The 13,844-nt window shown below is 46.3% G+C and overlaps 2 long non-coding RNA genes across 2 annotated transcripts; one reads left to right on the top strand and one right to left on the bottom strand.

Annotated features, from left to right (window-relative positions):
• Positions 1–206: 206 nt before the first annotated feature.
• On the bottom strand, positions 207–3,988 carry LOC139804934 (uncharacterized). Its single transcript, XR_011729609.1, has 2 exons — positions 2,054–3,988; positions 207–1,459 (listed from the first exon to the last, which is right to left on the bottom strand). It is a non-coding gene; the product is annotated as an uncharacterized lncRNA (long non-coding RNA).
• Positions 3,989–4,774: 786 nt separating this feature from the next.
• On the top strand, positions 4,775–9,456 carry LOC139804931 (uncharacterized). The gene is made up of 4 exons (XR_011729608.1): positions 4,775–4,922; positions 6,112–6,276; positions 6,828–7,101; positions 7,960–9,456. It is a non-coding gene; the product is annotated as an uncharacterized lncRNA (long non-coding RNA).
• The last annotated feature ends 4,388 nt before the right edge of the window (positions 9,457–13,844 follow it).

The following is a 13,844-nucleotide window of genomic DNA, read 5'->3' as shown; positions in this document are numbered from 1 at the left end:
AACGTTCACAGACATGGCAGAAAGAGAGAAACAAAAGCTCGCCATTCTAGACAACTCTGGGTGGATCAGATTCTCAGGGCAATATTAAATGTGCCAAAACCAGCATACCTTATGCAACAATGTCCCTGCATGATATATATGTAGATCAATAGTCTCAAAAGTGTGGTATGTGCCCCCCAAGGTGTGTACAAGATGACCCATTAAGGTGCAGGAAGAAAACATTAGAGCTTTAGTAGCACATTTGCATAACTTATAAATAAGTAAATTTACATATATTGGGAATCTATACTAAACATCTTTACTGATAAAGATACATAATTTTAAAAGTTTGGAGACCACTGATACAGACACTCATGTGCTCCAACTTACACAGACAGACATTTTATAGACACAGAATTCCACAAAATAGTGAGTTTGAAATATCCAGAGATACAAACAGATCTCACAATATTTAAAGTAAAAGAAGAAGGTGGAGTTATTAAAACAATGGTCAGAATAGCAAAGCATAATCCATTTCATAAAAAATCTCATGGTGTGAAACATGTTAAGTCTTGAAGAGAAAAGGATTGGAATGTGAAGGACAAACCACACAAACCAAAGAGAAGAAAAGCACCCATGAGAGAATAGCTGAGGAGGATAAAAAGGAATGAGGTGAAGACAAAGGGAACAGAGTTTCAACAGAAAAAGAGAGAAAAAGGAGGGTAAGAGTAAGAAAGGTGACAGAGTTAGAGAAGGCAAGATAAACACAGAGCAAGTATAAAAGACAAGGAAAGAAAAGGAAGTGAAGGAGAAAGAGAGGAGCTGGGAACAGCAAATAGTATAGCGAGCAGAGGGAAGAGTAAGAAATGTAGTATCTATACATGAGAGGACATGTTTGTCAGGCAGCTTTCAAGCAGAACTTTTGAGTTGATAAAATCTTCAAGATTTTTTCAATGGCAGGCTTTTAGACTTCAGAAGTCTGAAACAGCACATTTTCATCCCCAGATTTCTGAAAAATATTCATACAAATCAATGGTATTAAAGCCTTATAGTACTCTTTTGGATACCATACATTACACACTTGTTTTAGTTTTTCATGTGTTTGGTGAAGGACAAAGGTATCTTCTCCCCAAGAAAGCATAGCATAGAAATAGGAGAAGCTTATAGAAAACTAATAAGAGCTATCTGAAGACAATTTAGAGAAGCCCAGAAATGCAACAAGACTGGAGTAAGACTCGACCCTGTGCCTTCACAGTCTCTTCACTGGCTTTTGGTAGCATTAGCATACAGTCATCCATTTTTCTGTTTATTCTTTAATCTTTATCACAAATAGTGGGATTTTCTACAAGCAAGGAGAATTCTTAGAGGTTTCACTTCCCCCTTGAAATAAGCAGTGTGTTTCTGCTTACAGAGCAGACTTGTTCTCTGCTTTATTCCTTCTCTGTCATCACTCACTCTGCTTAGAACATCGTTTTCTGACCTTTAATAGAAATAAATAGAAATCAGAGAGGGGGAAAACCCCACTCACAACTGGATGTGTCCCTCCGTGTGTCCCACCCGTGTCCCACCTGTCACTCCATGTCCCACTCATGTCCATCCATGTCCCACACGTGTCTCACCCATGTCCCACATGTATCCATGTCCCACCTGTGTCCCACTCATGTCCCTCACACCCTTGCATTTCCATGTCCCACCCATGTCCCTCCGTGCCTCACCCATGTCCTCGTGTCCCACTGTATCCCTCCATGTCCCACCTGTGTGCGCCCGTGTGTCCCATCCATGTCCCTCCTGTGTCCCTCTGTGTCCTACCCCTCCCCCCCATGTCCCACCCATGTCCCTCCATGTCTCACCTGCGTACCCCATTTCCCTCCTTTGTCCCCCCCCATGTCTCACCCGTTTCCCTACCGTGTCCCACCTGTGTCCCTCCATGTCGTTCATGTGTCCCATCTGTGTCCCTTTGTGTGTCCCACCGATGCCCTCCTGTGTCCCCCACGTCCCTCCGTGTCTGTCTGTGTCCCATCCGTGTCTCACCCCTGTCCCATCCGTGTCCAGCAAATTTGAAGCGTTTAATTACCTGACCCATAGGAAAAGAAGTCAGTTGATTCCTCAGGCTGCTGCTATGGAAAGTCTTTGCTGTTCTTGGCAAAAATTGCAATGGGAAAGACATCTGTGCTATAGTAGCCAGATACCCATATAATTTGGGCCAGAAAATTAGTATTGGGTTTTTGAACATGAAATTGTCACCTGTGAAAATGACCCGGTACAAGATCTTAATCCTTACAGGTTTGGGGATACAAGATTTTGAGAGGATAAGATTTTAGTAGGTCTAAAAGAAAATCTATGTCCACAGATGTGAAAAGCTCATCCTTAATTGTTCATATCAAATAAATGTACAGGCTTGCATCTATTATCTTTTTTTTTTTTTCACTTCCAGGCTGGTGAGGCCTCATCTGATACAGATTGATTGTGTATGAAGTAATTTTAGAGTCTCCATCATTTAAAAAAAAAACAAATATTGTTATCGTGATTATAATAATGGATGATGCTGCCAGCACAAGTGTATTTCTCTAATTATTTGGAGTTATATTAAATAATCCTTGATTTATTTTAATAGTCATCCTAGTATACAATACTGGATATACTAACATCAATACACTTCCCAGGGTTTGTGAATAATGGTTATTTAACTAAACATTTTTGTTGAACAAAAATGGAGTGGAATATTTTACACTGCCAGCTTTCCATATGAGTGAAATCAATATCAACTGAATGGGCTGTATGAGAGTTTGTCAGAAACAGAGACACAGAGTCAGAGATAAAGAAGAGATAGGAAAGATATCACCACCCTTGGATCTAGCAATGATCTTGGTAGGCAGTTGTGGTCCTTGGATGGTGGGCTCACATCCAGCATTTTGAGTGTGCCTCTTTTATGACACCTGACCCCACCTTTTTGGGAGGGGCTTTGGCATATCTTGTACAGCCAGGTGTCCCCTCCAGATGGGATGACCAAGCAATAACCCTTATTTCTGCACAGGTGCCCTCCCTAGAGGCTTTACCCAGGGCACACACAGGATGGCACTCTGCAGGGTACCTCTTGCCTGCTCCTGTCCCTTATTGAATAAGGGCAGTGTCCTGCCTGTCAGGGTGGCCATCAAACAGAGCTCCCCTTGCAAGGACAGTGTTCAGCTTATCAGGATAGCCACTAAAGGAGGTGCTGCTCTTGCCAGAATAGGGCCCTGCTTATCAGGGTGGTTACCCAAATGAGGGTCTCTCCTTGAGAAGTGAGTCCAGATGGCTCATGAATAAGGCCTCCTCCCGAGCACCATATCCATTTTGTCAGAGCGGATGTTTTGAGACAATTATTCTTCTCAGGATTCTGCACCTGTCCATATCAGGGTGGCTGGACTCTCTTTCAGAATCCTGTACAGAGGCTTGACTATTGGTCCATAATTATAAATCAACTTTCGGCACCAACCTGTCATGCCTAGGAGTTCTTTGAGCATTTTTGGCTCAGCTGTCTGGCAGATAACTTCCTCCTGTTCAGGTCTGAGCTCTTGCTGGCCTCCCAACATCTCAAATCCAAGTAAACTGCTGCTGGATCAGCTGGGCTTTCAGTCGAGAAACTCCATAGCAGTTAGTCCCAAAAACCTTAACAAACTTACATCTTATTGATGACAGCTCCCTTCTGTCTCGGCAGCATTTAGGGGGTGGTCAGCACACTGCAGCAGAGTCCATCTGCTGATGGTGGGTTCCACAATTCAAGTTCTCAGGCCAGCTGGTTGCTGAAGAGAGTTGGGCTGTTCTTAAAACCTTCAGGTAACACTGGCCAGGTTAATAGGATTTTTCTACCCATCTGAGTATTTTCCCATTCAAATGTATAAATCTTTTGACTTCCTTAAAGGTATACAGAAAAAGGCATCTTTTAGGTCCAAGGCAGTAAAACAGAGCTGGCTATACTTTAACTTGGTTAGTAAGGTATATGGACCATCAGGTCCAAGTCTTCTACAATTTTATTCTACAATTTTATTTTTATTTATCCTTTCCTATTCTCCCATCTCAATGGATACTGTCACAGTGCCACTGGGTGCATCCCTCGTTTTAGTTCAGTTTTTATCCGTAATGCCAATTTTGACCTGCGCAGGGTTTCTGTTGCCCAGCCCCCTGGATAGACCTGGTCCATTATTTCTTCAGGAATTTGACTTTCCTTTTGTATCTGGACTAGGGCTAGGCTCAAAACCTTAATTAATCGATCCTCTTTAACTCTGAGTTCAATTTTGCCTTTACTGAATAAAATTTCTGCTCCCAGTTGTTCTAAAAGACCCCTTCACAATAGGGTCTTTGCGGATCCAGGCAGGTACAAGGATTTTTGTATGCCATTTTTTCCCCCTGATTTGTAATGAATTGGTTTCAAAAAGAACCCCTTCTCTTGCTGGCCAGTCGCACCTACAACTCTTAAAAATTCTTTATCCAGTGGTGTCAGTTGTGGATTCAGTACAGAGTGAAGTTTGTTTTCACACGTCAGGGTCTCGTCATGCCCCGTCCCAAACCCCGCAACCACCGGCCTGGAACAAGGGCGGCGGCCTCGGGAAGTGGAACCGGGGATGTCCGGTCCCCTCCGGTGGCCCCGGGGAGTTAAAAATTACTCGGTTCCCCTCCACCACCCCCGGTTTCCTCCCGTCCGAAATGGCGGCTGAGTGAGGAGAGCCGGAGCGGCCCGAAAACGTTTGCTATCTTACCTGGAAACAGGAGCGTCATAGGAAGATCGTCGCTCCGACTGGCTGTCTTTTCCCGCCGCTCCCCCTGACTGCACGCTGATTGGCCGGGCTGCAGCCGAGCTTATATAAAGCCGGCTGCGGTGCTCTGGCTCCGTCAGAGCCGTGTGTCGTGTTCCAGAACGGGGTGGATGAGCGGGTTGGGTGGCGGATTTCGGGCCGGTATCGCAGGTAGGAACGCCGTGGGGTCTGCCCGGGATCGGGGCGGGGCGGAGTGGGCTGTGAGGAAGTTAGGTGGGCGGGCTGTGTCTCCCGGGCCCCCCATTGTCTCGCTGGGGTGAACAGTCTTAAGCCCTGGTGCCGGCTCTGCCTGTGCTGTCCGTCTGCTGGGTCAGCAGCAGGAATTTCCCGGCGCTGGGATGTGCAGGCTGAGGAGGATCCCGTTCCCCACCAGCTCTGCCTTGTCCTGGTTCCTGTCTGCTGGGAAGCAGGGTCGTGTGGGAGGTTTCCTTTCCTTGTCTGTCCTTTAGCTTCTCAGTCTGGGAGCTGCTTAGAGTCCCAGCCCACAACTCCATGGGAATTAATGGATACTGTGTCCCTGCCGGGCTTGGCAGGAGCCTTGGAGAGCTTGCCAGTATGCGTGTGGCGTGTACAGTGTGTCCAGAGAAGGGCAACGGAGCTGGGGAAGGGGCTGGAGCACAAGGAGGAAGGTCTGGAGAACGTGGAGATTGGGCTTGTGAGGGAGCTGGGGGTGTTGAGCCTGGAGCAGAGGAGGCTGAGGGGAGGCTCTTTGCAACCACCTGAGAGGAGGTTGTAGACAGGGGGGCGATCGTGCTCCGCTCCCAAGGAGCCACCAGCGAGACAAAAGAAATCGACCCAGGGGTTTAGTTTGGAAATTGGAAACAGTGGAGACAAACTTTGGAAAGTCTGCCAAGCCCAGAGACGCTGGGCTTGGGAATAGTGGCTCGGATGGTTAACCAACAGCAACTTGGGTTGTCTAAGCTGGTGTTTTCCCTCTTCCTCCTCGCGGGAGTTGCAGTAAGAGCCGCCTCTAGATCCTGGTAGGACTACTGACGCTTGCTCACCATCCCCAAACAAATCCCCCATGATCACTGTGTGGGTGGCTCTGCAGGGGCATCCCTGAGCTCACTGTGGCTTCCTTTGTCGTCCCCAGGTGTTGTGGTGTTATGGGGGAGTTTGGTGGCATCAGCTTCCCCAGCCTGGATGTCACCATAGGAGCACAGCTGACAATTTTAAATAGAGCACAGTTCATTTTCTGAGGTATTATCATGGGCCATGTAGGGCCATGTATCCCTGCCCCTCCCCTCCCAAGGTGACAATGAAAACTCTGTTGCTACAACTGGGTCAAAACATGGCTTGTATCAGAATTGACCAGAATTATCAATTCTTTGGGTGCTAGATCCTGCTTGTAACAAGCAAGGAGATCTCAAGGCTTCGATCCGTGCTGGACAAGGGAATGAGAACAGATTCTGTGACAATGATGGGGGCGTGGAGCAGCCCCTGGGTGCCACAGACCCGCAAGTGCTGGGGGCTACAGGCAAAAGAGGATGAAAAAAATGTCAAGGTAAGTGTAGACCCACCCCTCCTGTGGGTTGTATGGAGGGGACAGTGTCCCCAGAGCAGTGTCCCCCTTGGAGGAGCAGGGATCAGGGAGGGTGTTTGGGGGTAACACAGGGGAGTGAGGGCCATGCCTGCTTGGGGATAGCACTGTCACCACTGCCGTGTGGCTCCGATTGTGGTTGTTGTTGTGCAAGCAGGTAAAGGCAGGCTTAGGTGGGTAAGGGAGTTGGGGTACCCAGGAAATGGGGGGGGGAATAACTGGGTAAGGGATCAGCAGCTGGCTTCATGCACCCTGCTCAGGACCAGGCTGGATGTAGCCTCCTCTCCCCCTAGGCTGGGGCAGTTGATGTGTGAGGCTGAGGCTGGTGGGGGGAGCATGGGATGGGTCTGAGGGGTCCTGGGGTGGAGTAGGGACCCTCCCAGCCCTGGCAGCAACCTGGAGGTCCCAGTGGGGTGGTCATGTGGCTGTCAGGGGTCTGGTGGGGCGTGTCCCTTGGCTGCTCTTGGTACTTGAAGAGGGCCCTTACCTGACAATATCTGTGCTTCTGGTTGCAGGATCCCAGTGCAGGGTGAAGAAGATTGTCTCTTCCTGACCAACAGTGTCTCTTTCTGACCAAAAGTGGGGTGGCAAGTTCAAGTTGCTCCCAGCTCCAGCCTTATCTCTGCATCGAGGCCCAAGCTGTGATGTGACACGGCCCATGGAAAAAGGACCTTCCCCATGCCAAGGACTCACAGCTTCACCTCTCCCACCAGCACAGGGTTGTGTAGGGATGTTCTTGCCTTACCCACTGCTCCTGGTCTGCAAAGAAACTCCTGTCAGCTCAGGGAGGTCAGTGATAATAGGAAGAGGAGGCCTGTGGCTATCTGGACCTTAGCTTGGGCATGGAGCTTGGTTCTTTCTCTTCCTGGGGTCATTCCAGAACACATTTTTTTGCTTCTTTTCCATTTTACTGTGGTGTTTCTGCACCCTGATGGTGCAGCCGGAGCAGCTGTGCTGGATGCAATGGGTGCAGAACCTTGGCTGAGTTCCTAACCCTCTGTAGGACAGAGGGGACATTCCCAGGGTGGGAAGTGGCCATCAGGTGACAATTGTTGATTAAAGCACAGGAACCTGCCATGTGTTGTTCCTTCCATCCCCCCGTGGACGGTGTCACTGCCACAATATTGAGTGTTTGTATGCTGGGGTAACAAGCTGGGGGGTGACACACCAGGGATAGAGGGGACAGGGTGCTTGGAATGGCCCTCAACCTGATGCTCTGAGGCAGGACTGCCTGTCTCCTGAAGATGAGCCGGGAGCTCCTGGGGTTGGAGGAGCCAATGGGGAAAAACCTGTGAGATACCTGGAGGGAAGTGGGGGGGGTGTCCTCTAAGGAGGTGACTTGGAGACAGCCCCTTTGAAGCTGCCTTCAGGTGCAGCAAGCAGGAGGGGTTGGAAGCTGCTCGGAAGCCACAGCATGGTGGCCATTGCTGACACCTGGTGGGACAAATCATCTGCCTGCAGTGTGGCTATCGATGGCCACGAGGTGCTCAGGGAGGCAGAGCTGCATCCCTCCACGTTCAATGTGGTTTGAGAGGGAAGAGATCTTAGAATGGTTTGGGTTGGAAGTGGGGGGTGCGGGGGAGAAGAGGGTCAGGGTTTAAAGCAGCAAAGCTCCAGTTAACCCCAGTGCTGCTTTGTTGTTTTCAGGGCTTTGTTTGGCAGCTGCCGGGAGGAGCAGAAGATGGGGATGTTTCACTTGTGAACATCATCACTGAGCGTGCCTGCACTGGGTCAGTCCTGCTCCCAGCTGACCGTGTTGAACCTTTGCTGATGGCAGCAGCACAGCTCAGTTTCGTGGGCATTGTGACCCAGTGCTGCAAGTTCCTCAAAGCCAACCTCTTGGTGGCTGATTGCATCAGAGACTCACCAGTGATTCCAGCCTTCCCAAACTGCCAGAAGCAGCTCCTGCCTTCCTGTTCCATCACTTCCAGGAGGTCACTCAGGTGTCTCTGGAGTTGTTGAAGCTCTCCTATAGCAGCAGCTAAGCCAGAGCTGCTTTCCTTTTCTCATCAGAGAGGAGGGAACTGCAGCTCTGGCAGAGCTACCAGGAGGTCAGAAAGTCCCTCAAATAAAATGTAGTGTTTGGAAGGCACAGTACCTGCAGGGTCTGTTCTCTGCTGAGCTACCAACTTCCTTCCAGCTGAGCATGTGTTAAATCAGGAATGGAAGTTCTGGGGCTGTGGGATCAGCTCTGTGAGATGGGTTGGGGGGCACTGGGAGGTACTGGAAGTTACTGGGGGATACTGGGAGCTGCCAGGGGCAGTGCTGGGAACAGGGCAGTGCTGGGAGAGGGCCCTGGAAAGCTTCTGGGGGGCAGAAGGAGGAACTGGGGAACACTAGGAGCTGGGGGGAGGTTGCTGGTTTTGGGGTCTTCCCACAAACAAACAGGGATGTCTTGGGGATGAGTGAAGCAGGGATGTGACCCCTGAGTCCCATCTTCCTGGGTACTGTCACCTGGATGTGACCCCTGTATCCCAGCTCCCTGTGCACAGCCACCAGGATGTGACTCCTCCATCCCAGTTCCCTGGATGCTGTCACCTGGATGTGACCCCTGAATCCCAACTCCATGGGCACAGCCACCAGGATGTGAACCCTCCATCCCAGCTCCCTGGGTACAGCTGAATATGCACCCACCTGCATTTTAATGACTTGTTACTAAGTAAAGGTATCAGTTGATAGGAAAATTCCCTTCCTTAACTATTGTATCAACCATTCTGTATATTATGATGGTGTATAAGTGTACTGTCATGAGGCAGTGAAATTTTACTGGAGATCTCAGCAGGAAAGATTTCCTTTTTTAATGAAAGTAAATAAAGGGCAGCTCTGTCCTGAAAATAAGGATTTTGTATCTTGACAGCTTAGAGATGTCCATGAAAGATAAGGATATCACTGGGCAACCAAGGAAATGCTGGCATCCTAGCAGGAATGTCTGGATCAAGAGACAGATGTCAAGAATGCTGAAAAAATACACTTTGTATACAAAGTTTTACTATGATCTGAAAGTAGCAGAGTTGGTGATTTTTCAAATAAAAACTTTTGAAAGGTGTAAGATGTGTGTGTAAAACCCCATTCAGGTTGCCCTGGTTTGACTGGGACACCTCAAGCACATGAATAAATATTGTAGTTCTATATTATGCATCCTGACATCTCTCCTCAGTTGGCAAGGTTTCCTGACAGTCTCAGAAGTGAAGAAGCACCTAGACCCGTGCCAGTTCAGTGGAGCTAAAATCTACCATTTGTTTGTCCATTTTCTCTCAGTCTGCATGTACAATCCAAGGGTTTTGACCCACTCATCACACAGATGGGGTGCAGGTGTTCATAATGCTAACACCCCGAAGGAGAAACAGACATCTATGTTGTAGACCAGGATTTGGGCAACATTTAGAACGAGGCATAGCTGCCTGGAAATCCCTGACTGGTTTTACAGTAAGCCCAGTTACATGTCCATGAGACTGGGCACTCTGGGTATATTTTCTAGTCAGTTCTGTGTAGACCCGCAGTCCAGCTGAATAAGTTCCATACTGGCTGCTAGCTTTTTACCTGAATGCTGAAACCAAGTAAATTACTTTGGAGCTGACTGGGACATGAGGCACTACAGGTATTCTGAAGCTGCTGAGTGGGAAAAAATAAAATTTACGAGCCCCATAGCCATGGCTCAGGAACAGAAATATGCAGCTGTGACAGATATTTATTAGCTGTGACAGCATATTTATCTTGTGCGTGTTGTTACTACAGTTCTATGAACTCCCTAGGAAGTATGAATGTATAGGTGTATCTCTTGTAAAGGACATATATATACATATATATATATATGCATATATATATATTGTAATCTCTATATTCTATCAAGCACCTGAGACTAGCCTTTTCTATCTGCTGATTCATGTTTATCCAATTTCCAAGCTTCACTTACTTGCTTTGGAGGTGTCCTGTGGACTCAGTTCTTGACCATCTATTAGATTTTTAGTTTCAGCTGGATTTGTGTGAACAGGAACTACAAACTCTTGTTGGAACAGCTTAGACAAAGTATCACTGTACGTTTTTCAACATTCTTTGTTTGACTTGGAAGGAAGAGAGGCTGAAATAAACTGCAATTATCCCAGTGTTTTGTTGCTTTAGTAGTAGTGTTTGGAAGTATTCCATACTTGAGACAGATTTGTGATAGATTGAGGTGACTGTTGCTCATCTGAAAAATGACTCCAGAAAGCTTCAGGAGATTTTAAAAAGCTCTGTTTTCTGTGTCATGTTTATGCTGAAGCAGAAAAAAATGATCCAGCAGCTACATAGATGGGAAGGGAAGTTCATTACCCAAGTCCCCTGGGATTTAAGCCAAATTGCCTGGCTAAAAATATCCCGTAACATACAACTTGGTTTTAGAAGCCCAGTAGAAAATAAGAACAGTAAGTTAGTAGAGCTGAAAGATAGTGCAGTGAAAATTAATCGCTCTTAAGAAGCTGAAAGGTAATATACCTGAGGTCCTGTAAGGGAATGTAAGGTACCAAAAGACTCTTTCTCCCAAACTGAGTGGCTTGAGCAACCCTATGTCAAAGTAGAGTGTCTCTGAGCCTGTTCAAGATTACACCAAAGGCTTATAAAAATGAGTGCAGTTTCAGTGTAGCTCTTGGCTGAAAAAATGAGTTGGAAAGGAGAACTAAAAATTTAGTTTGGATTGGAATCAGATTTTTTAATTATTTCTGAAAGAGTGTGGGAAGTGTTAAAACACTTCTGTTTAGTGTGAAACATTCCATTTAACTTATTTATTCCATGAGCTCATTAGAGAATGAAATCAATGACTAGGTACATAAAGCTGCTGGAAGTATATGTGCTTTGTGAATGAAGCAACTCTATGTTTGTACTTCCTGGGTCTCAGTCCTGAGCCTGAATGCCAGAGAATCTTCCCCAGAGAATGATTAATTAGCTGTAGGACATGGAAACATCTCAACAGGAAACATGAATTTCTCCTTTTACTCGTTCCATCTCCCATCCACAGACTGGCATGCTCAGGAAGCTGCTGGTGACAACATATTTGTAGAAAAGAGTTTAAAATCACTATAGTGCAAAATTGGGACTGCTTCTAAGGCTGTGGTTCCACAAACACTTCAACCCCACAAGAATACAAGCCTCTACTGTGACAGACAATAATTTATTTTCTCTGCTTGGAGCTGCATGCTCTCACCACCTCCTCTGTGTTGGCAGCAAAGACTTGTGCAGTAACCTGGGTCAAGGAGGTGATCTGGCTTAAAACTAATTCAGCAAAAATTACATGTAAAATTTTGGAGTACATGCAGGAGACATTATGGAATTGTATAAATGATCTAGCTGCAAGAAGGATAGGAAGGAAAAGGATGTGCAGATTGGGGAGGGACAGGCAAGACCACCCCTTTTAACAGCAATCCAAGTGATATATGTTTAAAGTGGATATATGCCTATCTCCAGAGTATGAGAACTTTATCACTGAGTATTCTGTAATAGGAATGCGTTTGCCCTACCCCTTGTTCTGCAGTTTCTGAGTGAAACAATTCTCTCTCCACCAAATATAAAGCTGGAAAAAAGAAAGAAAATCCTTCATAAACTATGCAGGAAACTAAAGCTAAACTTGAATGTCCCCAGAAATTGTTGAAATGCTGTTGTTCAGTAAGTATGCTAAACACTGGGGGCTTGGGGCAGGAAACCACCCAGGTTTAACCACAGTGTAACATGAAAAGCATGAAACTCCTGTGTATTAGGCCAGGCTCCTGCAGAAGAGTAAACACATTGAAGGCAACAGTAGCAATAGAAGACTTTTTCTGTTTGGTTGTGTAATGACCTATTTTAGTCATCTCCATTCTCATGCTTATCTTTTTGAGTGTTAGAATCATAGAATATCTTGAATTGGAAGGGAAGCATAAGGATCGAGCCCAACTCCATGCTCCTTGCAAGACCACCTAAAATTAAACTATGACTAAAGGCATCATCCAGATGCTCCTTGCGCTCTGACAGGCTTGGTGCTGTGATGAGTTCCCTGGGGAGGCTCTTCCATTAACTGACCATCTTCTCAGTGAAGAGCATTTAGTAATGAACCTGAACTATCCCTGATGAAGCTCATTCCATTTGCTGGTGTCCTAAAGCTGGTGACTGGAGCGAGGGGATCAACACCTTCCCTTCCACAGAGACCCCCTTGAGGAAGTTGTGGAGTGTGATTACGCCATCCTTTAGCCTCCTCTTCTCTAAGCTAAACAAAACAACTGTCCCCTTTCTCTCAAGACCTTTCACCATTTTGGTTGCTTTCCTCTGAACACACTTGGATATTACACTGGACACAGTTTGATATCCTTCTTATCCTGAGGCACCCAAATCTGCACACAAGTACTGGAGGTGGGTTCCGTTCCAGTGCAGCGTGAGACAGCCACTTCCCTCGGGCATCTCGTTACGTTGTGCCTGATACACTTCAAGACACCCTTTGGGCTGTCTGTGAAGTCTTTGGCTCATATTCACCTTGCCATCAACCTAGCCCCTCAGACCTTTTTTCTCAGAGATGCTTTCTAGCCTCTCATCCCCTCATTTGCATGTTTTAGAGTCCAGAATGTGAACAGAAAGGCTAACATCTGTGAAAAAAAAAGATAGGAAAAAGAACTGAGGAAGAACTTTGAGAAGGGAGTGTAATTTTGAACTGGATCTTGAGGGAACAGAGAGCCAGTGGAAATGTTTGAAAATGAATAATAAAATTTTCCTTGCACTGAAATCTACATACAGGGCTTCAGAAGCTAAAGTATGTAGGGCATCTGGCATTTCTCTAGTTCATTCAAGAGAGCATGGAATTTTAGTTCACTGAAGGTGTAAGATCACATAAATCATGCAATTTAAGAGTGCTTCTTTCGAAGCCCAAGTGTTTGGGTTTTATTTATGTAATTGAACAGTGCCTCTCGGTGGAAAGAAGTGGTATTGTTAGATAACAGCACGCTGCTTAAGACCCAAGCATCCCAAAGCACAACAAAACCTGCAGGTAGGAGTATCAGCCTCCACTGACCTTCGACTGATGCTTCACATGAGTACCACTTACTACAACGAGAGATAAAAGCATGGTCTAAAAAAAAATTAGGAATTCCACAGGAAAAAAAAGACAACTTGAAAAAGTACTAGCCCTGTCTTTTTAAGGGAACGAAGTAGCACAGGACAGTTCAAGGTAGGTTTGTTTCCTTCAGCCAAATGAACTCTGTAGTGAAAAGATTTTGAAACTCCCTACACGTCACTAGTATTGCAGGTGTACTCATGAATTCTAAGTGACTATGGCTATCATTAGCTGCTACCCTGTTGGGATTCTCTGTGCTGCAGAAAGTATCTTGAAGGAATGTCTAAGGTCAGCACTATTCTAGTGACGCAGTATGATGCTACACTGTGAAAAATCAAGTTGATTAGTTTCTGTTGAAATAAGTCTTTTCTTCTATGAATCTGTGAGTTCCTCCATGGATCTTGTTGAACTGAGACAGTCCTAAGTGCACCAATAAGCCTTAATTTCCTTGAACAACCTCAACTGTACCCTCCAGCAATGCAGT

This window comes from Heliangelus exortis, chromosome 1, assembly GCF_036169615.1.
Source record: "Heliangelus exortis chromosome 1, bHelExo1.hap1, whole genome shotgun sequence".
Lineage (NCBI taxonomy): Eukaryota > Metazoa > Chordata > Aves > Apodiformes > Trochilidae > Heliangelus > Heliangelus exortis.
Note: the sequence above shows the minus strand (reverse complement) of the source record. Positions and strands in the feature narration are given on the sequence as shown.